Source organism: Crassostrea angulata, chromosome 1 (genome assembly GCF_025612915.1).
Source record: "Crassostrea angulata isolate pt1a10 chromosome 1, ASM2561291v2, whole genome shotgun sequence".
Lineage (NCBI taxonomy): Eukaryota > Metazoa > Mollusca > Bivalvia > Ostreida > Ostreidae > Magallana > Magallana angulata.
This window is the reverse complement of record NC_069111.1, coordinates 57009343-57016543: the sequence shown is the minus strand read 5'-3', so window position 1 is coordinate 57016543 and position 7201 is coordinate 57009343.

Below are 7201 nucleotides of genomic sequence, written 5' to 3'. Positions count from 1 at the left end.
TAGAATCAAGATTGTTGGTTTCTTTAAATTTGGGATTGTAAACATTGCGTATAATTGTCTTTCTTTCGTTCTGTATCGGACGTCAATGCACAAAATAATAAAATATTGTAATAATTATGAAAATGACAATAAAAATTTAATATAAAAAAAAAAATATTATAGAAAAATTGGGTGCTAATGTTATGTTTTATTCGAGATGGAAGTACATAAGAAATATATTTTCTTTCGATTGAACGTAGTGATTTAGATTGAAAATATTTTCTTTTGTGGTAATGATGAATATTCATGAGGTAGGCGGGGTTCGAAAAGGTGATTACGGGTAGAGTATGTTCGAGTAGTATTCATTCTGACGATTCCGGACGGAACAAGAAAGTCGATTTTTATTTAAGAATTAAATATTCAATCTAAAGATTTTGAGTATGTTATAAGTTGCGAAGATGCATATATGATGCACAATTTCTAGTGTTACTGACAAGGTGCTTGTCAGGTAGCAAAACTTCGTGAAGTTTTGCGAATGGTTTGGTTTGGATTGATGAAAATGTGTGTTGGTATTTTGAAATTGAAGGATTTATTAATTAGCGACTACTTGTATCGGACGTCAATGCACAAAATAATAAATATTATAGACAAGCGAAAAGCTGTCAATGTGACAGCAAACCGGGTTGTCTTTTATGTGAACTGTAGACATAATCCATGTCAACCCGTATCCAGTGAAATGGAGTACACTATATGCAACATTTTGCCAAAAAATGACTAAGTTCAAAGGCTGGTATTTTTTTTGTTTAATTATTAGAAATCAAAATCCTGGCAATATGCACACCTCTGATATATGTACAATTGATCTACAAAAGAACAACTTCCTATCTTGAGAACTGTAGGAGGAGTTACCGTACAATGAGGGTACCTTTTGACACCCGCCCGCCCGCCATTTTCACCATTTTAATAACCGGATTTTTCTACCAAGTATTGGAAAAAAATGAATTTCCCTTATGTTCGAACAGAGTATTATTCCACAGTGGTTGTTGTGCATATGTTACATTTTAAAGTTCATACCAATATATTTATAATAGTTAACCTTTTACATTCATTTAAATAACACAGCATTTGATTTATACAAAGTAGGTAGATTTAAAACACACATTCAAAATTTTCAATTTTCTTTCAGACATTGATAGTAAATATTCAACATCTAATTCTGTGTTTTTAGTATATCCTTTAAATATATCATTGACCATACAGGATTTATCTACAAGTTTTATTTCCGATGATGCTTTATAGCCTTAAGTTTCAGTTCTATATCAACCAGACCAACATCTCCGTTCCTAATTTTGCCAATTATTGTATCTCGTTTTATTCTATCTCTTTTATCCCAAATAAAATTTTAAATGCTGCATTTGATTTTTCCAAAACATCTTAATTAGGGAAAGAAAGAATCGACCCTACATATATCAGTTTTGAAATAGCTAAAGATTTTAATATACAAGTTTTCAAAAAATACTAGTAGTAAGCCTTTTTTCGAGGATTTTTTTTCCCCATATCATCGTAATTTTTTTCTCAATTCAAATCAAAACAGTGTTCTTCATCATAACTCCTAGACAGGTTACAGCATCGTTTGTGACAATAATTTCATAGGTGCTTGAGGACAGGACCGACCCCCCCCCCCCCCCCCCCCAATATCATAAAGACCCCGGGACTTTACTCTTTTTTAAAATTAAATTATCCTTTTATGACATATTTCTAATCTAATTTATTCATTCATTGCCCAAAATTACCTTAAAGGAACATTTTTAAAAATCAGACCCTTTGTATACGTTACATGACTAGTGGACATTATTCTGACTTTTCAATTTTGTGAACTGTTCTGTGTGATAGATATTATGTTATTTCCTTCTGTGCAATTTATAATTCCGCTGAATCGTCCGAGATTTGTAATGCATCATGAAATGGAAAATGGAATAATGTACTCGTTGGACATATAGATGTTAATTTGTCGGAAAAGTGTTACGTCTTACGTATGAAAACCATCTATCATTCTATATTTGATAATTTAGAAGTGAAAAAAGAAAGAAATAGATTACACCATCAGTTTGTACCTGCTGACAAAGCAGGAACCAACATTGTCTTTGTTTATTCTTTATACTCATACCACTTTTTTCCAGTGAGGAGATTCTGTAACATCATCTGCCAGTTCTGAATATTTCCAATATTCCAAACAACTAAAATCGGTTTGAACTACCTTACCTACATTGGATACCTAAACTTCATAAAAATTATTGCAAACAAAAATACACATGTATGTAGCAAGTTCCAGTAAATGTTCTATGAAGCCTCTTTCTTTTCTACTTACAAAATATTATCAACAGTAAAGAAGAAACTTCAAGAGTACCGTGCACCAGTATATTCATGAAGCGGTGTAAATCAGACGTGGATACTTAAGAATTCCTTAGAAATTTAAGAAATATTGAATTCTCAAAATTTTACCTAAATCAATAGCATCAATACTTACAACTTTTCTACACTTAATTCAACAATTCGTCACGATAAATTAAACTCCAGGTTTTTTGACACAATTGATAGCTGCCGTTTCAATAAAAATATATTATTATTCTCAATAATGTAAATTTTTGTAAAGGACACAACATCAATAAAGTTTTGGGAAATCAGATCTTCCAACAATCTGTTGGAATTCCCATGGGTACCAATTGCACTCTTTTGTTAGCAGACCTAATTTTGTATTCATATGTAGCAAAATTTATTTAAAAAAACGTGTACGAGAATGAAAATAAATCACTCGCTGTGGCCTTTAACTCAACATTCAGCTATCGACGACGTATTATTGAATAACGATTGTTACCTCTATACTTACGTCGACTCAAGATATCCCAGTGAACTTGAAAAGAAATACTACTGAATCTGCGTCATCTGTTTCATATTTGGGTATTTTACTAACAATAGAACTATAAAATAAAATAGTCAACTTTTTTACGTATGAAGCAACATACCTTCATCACCTGCATAATTATGAGGACACGGCGGGTGTGACTGATCAGCAAACGATTCACACTCGTTCATGGCAATTGACCATACCTTTTAATTTTTTAGAGGTCCGTGTTTGCTCTGCTCCTGTTTTGTATTTTTCCTTTGGACTTTTGATTTTGAACACTGTTCGTTGCAACCACATGTCATTGTAGTGCATCGTACATGTAGCCTAGATATTCAGTTTGATTCGGATACATCAACATACTTTAAGGATGAGCTTAAGATTGGAAATCAAAACGACATAGAATTTAGTGACGGGTGGGGCGTTTTACTTGAAAACTGAATGCCTGCTATCGTCCTATAACCATCTGTGGTGATAGGAATTCATGAGGCTGTCTAATCCGCAATGAATTATATTTTCTATTATGACATGTTTCAACAATATGCTTATTTAAAGTACACACAGTATAATGAAATTGAAATGTCTGTTTCATGTGTAAACTGTATCATGAGATGTTTCGGGGATATCACATGAATTTCGGACATATCAGAAAATACTTCTATACATACAGTGGACCATGCTATGAGAGATGATACATCTACAGAAATTTCAGTAGAGGGAGACGGAAATTGTTTTTATAGATGCATTGCGTACAATCTTTATGATAATCAGGATCTCCATGCAAATGTAAGAAACACCATTGTTCAAGAATTGAGTTCCAATAGACTATTTTACAGAGAATTTGTGGATGGGGATTTTGACACTCATTTGAACAACGTCAAGTTATTAGATGGCAGTGTGGCCTCCTGGGCCACAGAGGCAGAAATCATCGCTACATCTTATCGTTTTGATAAAGACATTTTTGTTAAAACATATTTCAATGGACAATCGCAGTGGCAGAAATATCCGCTTGGTGAATGTAATCATATGAAAGATTTTATTTGTCTTAATTATTCGTAAAATCATTTTAACTTAATTAAGACCTCACATAGCCCATGTATTTGCAACTTATCACCCTCTCCTGAAGAAGAGAATTACCAACCATCAATACACGCTAATATTGACGAAATAACTACTCAGGCCAACGAACAGGAAGTATGTTCACCAAAAACAGTAGCTGAAACATGTGACATTGAAGTTATTAACTTATCATCAAAAACTTACTGCAGATCAAATGAGTTTATTGAAAAAATGATTAAAATTTGTACCAACTAGAAAAAATATTGATTTCACACAGTTACTAACAGATCTGCAGACTTGGGAACGTAGGATGCGGCTTCGGGAGTATTTCATTGACGAAGAAATTGACATTTCTTCACAAGATGTAGGTACTATTAATCATAAAAACTCTAAGAGTAATTGGACACCAGAAGAGGGAAGAGACAAGTGGTTGGATGAATACATCAGACAAGTTAATGAAGACGTTATCCGGGGGTTAAATAGAAAATTTTCAAGTAACTTAACTGTTTCAAAAGACAAAGCAATGAGGGAATTATTACATGATCAAAGCATAATTATTAGACCAGCAGAAAAGGGATCTGGGATAGTAGTGATGGACACCAATAAGTACGTCGACCAGTTGGAAAACGAAATGATTAACAGTGCGTCATATGATCAAGTTAAAGTACATAAAAGCAAACAAATCACTAACAAAATTAAGAAACTAATTAACAATATGTATAGAAAAGGATCCATCACGTCTGAATTACGACATTATCTTTTACCTACAGAAATATCTTCAGGAAAACTACCGGCAAATCCAAAAATTCATAAGGAAAACCATCCATTTAGAACAATAGTAAATGGCCGCCAACATCCAACAGAGAAGCTTGCAGAATATGTAGAATCGCAATTGGAGGAGGCAAACCGATCGTAAAAAAAGTTATGTACAAGACACTACGGATTTTTAAAGAAAACTTTCTACCGAAAATCAACCATTATCCAATTCCTCAATATTATTTTGTATGGACGTGAAAGTGCTGTATCCCAGTATACCCAGACAAGAAGCGCGGGAAGTAATAGCAAAAGTTTTAAATCAACGACAGAAAAAAGAAGTTGACACAAATACCATTTTACAGATGATGGATGCTGTCCTGGAAAATAACAATTTTAGTTTTAACAACAAACAATATATTCAAACAGAAGGAATTGCTATTGGATCCAAACTTGGCAGAAACTATGCGTGTATATATATGGGGGATTGGGAACGTATTCTTTTGGAACAGTGTAACGTACAACCTCTTTTTTATGTTAAATATATCGATGACATATTTGGAATCTGGTCAGGGACAGAAGCCGATCTCCTACATTTCCATAAAATGGCAAATGTTATACACCCAAATATTCAGCTTGATCTACGCTTTTCTAAATCTAGCATAGAGTTCCTAGATGTAAATATTTCTATTGAAAAAGGACTTCTTTCTACCGACCTGTACAGTAAACCCACTGACAAACACATGTACCTAAATAAAAAATCCAGCCATCCTGAATCTACAAAAAAATCTATACCATTTGGACTGGGTATCCGTGCGCGCTGCTCAACAGATGAGGGATATTTCAAACGACGGGAGAAAATTAAAACTAATTTACGCAAATGTGGATATCCCAACAAGGAGGTCGAGGATCAGCTGGCGAAGGTGGATAAAATCAACCGCTCGGATTTATTGAACTACAGAAAAAATAACAAAAAGTGTAACCGTGTTCCGTTTGTGTTAAACTATTCCAGAGGACTACCAAATATTCATCAAATATTAAAGAAACGTCAAAAAATTCTCGAAAATTCCGACCGCCTAAAACTTGCGTTTCATAACACACCTATAGTGGCATTCAGGAGAGACAAAAACTTAAAAGACATCTTGGTCCATAAGAAACATAATAACCTCTTTTTTAAAAAACAACACTTATGCGAGCCGTGTGGTGCAAAAAAATGTGTTATGTGTAAATATATTATTTGTTCTGGCCAATTTCAAGATTCTAAGGGCAAAACGTATCAAGTTAAAAATTATATCGATTGCAAGTCAAGTAATGTTGTTTATGGGGTGTTTTGTAAAAAGTGTAACAAAATTGTATATGTTGGGGAAACGGGGGTGACTTTATATCAAAGACATGTTTTAAATTTGTCACTGATCAGGAGAGAAACTAACGACCCTGTAGCAATGCATTTTTATACTGACGAACATACAGTTGAGGATTATTCTGTAATAGGTATCGAAAAATTGTACAAAGATGAAACTTACAGAAAATTCAGAGAAAATTTGTGGAAGAAAAAATTAAATACTTATATGCCTTTTGGTATCAACAAAAGCGAACATTATTATATTTAGACTACATTGTGCTTTGTCCCGTTATCCATACATTTTTCATATATTACTTGTTTATGTACTAATTACGGCTATCAATGTGCTTTCTATAGACTCCCACCTATATTTCATATGTGTTTGGCGCAATATTGTTGTATGACGTCACTTGCCAGACTGTATTCACATTGTGACGTCATAGTATATGTTCTACGTTGTGTTGCTATAGACAATAAACACCGACTGATGAAGACCGGTAACACGGTCGAAATATTTTGAAACAGTGTTTTAAAAGATTTTTATAATTCATTGAAAAAGAGACTTTGGATATGTGTTTATATATATAAATATATATATATATATTTAAGGAATGAATTCAATATTTTTTAGTTTTATACGATATAAAATGGTTTGGGACAGTTTACGCTTTATAAACCGCGAAGCGGTTTATAAAAAAGCGTAAACTGTTCAAAACCATTTTATATCGTATAAAACTAATAAATATTAAATTCATTCCTTATAATTTAATTTATTTGCTATCAATTGTTGATAAAAACGGTCATTTGATCTATAAAATGACATCAAATTGTACAAAATTCAAACGTAACGTCAGGCGGATTGATACGTTTTTGACGTTTGTCTTACTATGACGTAGGCAACATTCTTTATGCGATATAAAATACATTTTTCAACCAATCAGAAAGCGTGTTACAACCAGAATTAAATTATATATATATATATATATATATATATATATATATATATATATATATATATATATATATATATATATATATATAATCAAAAAAGAACAGTTCCAAAGTTTCTATTGTTTAGCGCTTTCTGGATTTACATCCTTCTTCAGGTGAACGTACATAAGTTATGAAATTGTTTTCCTTAGAAACGTTTACTATGACGTCATGAT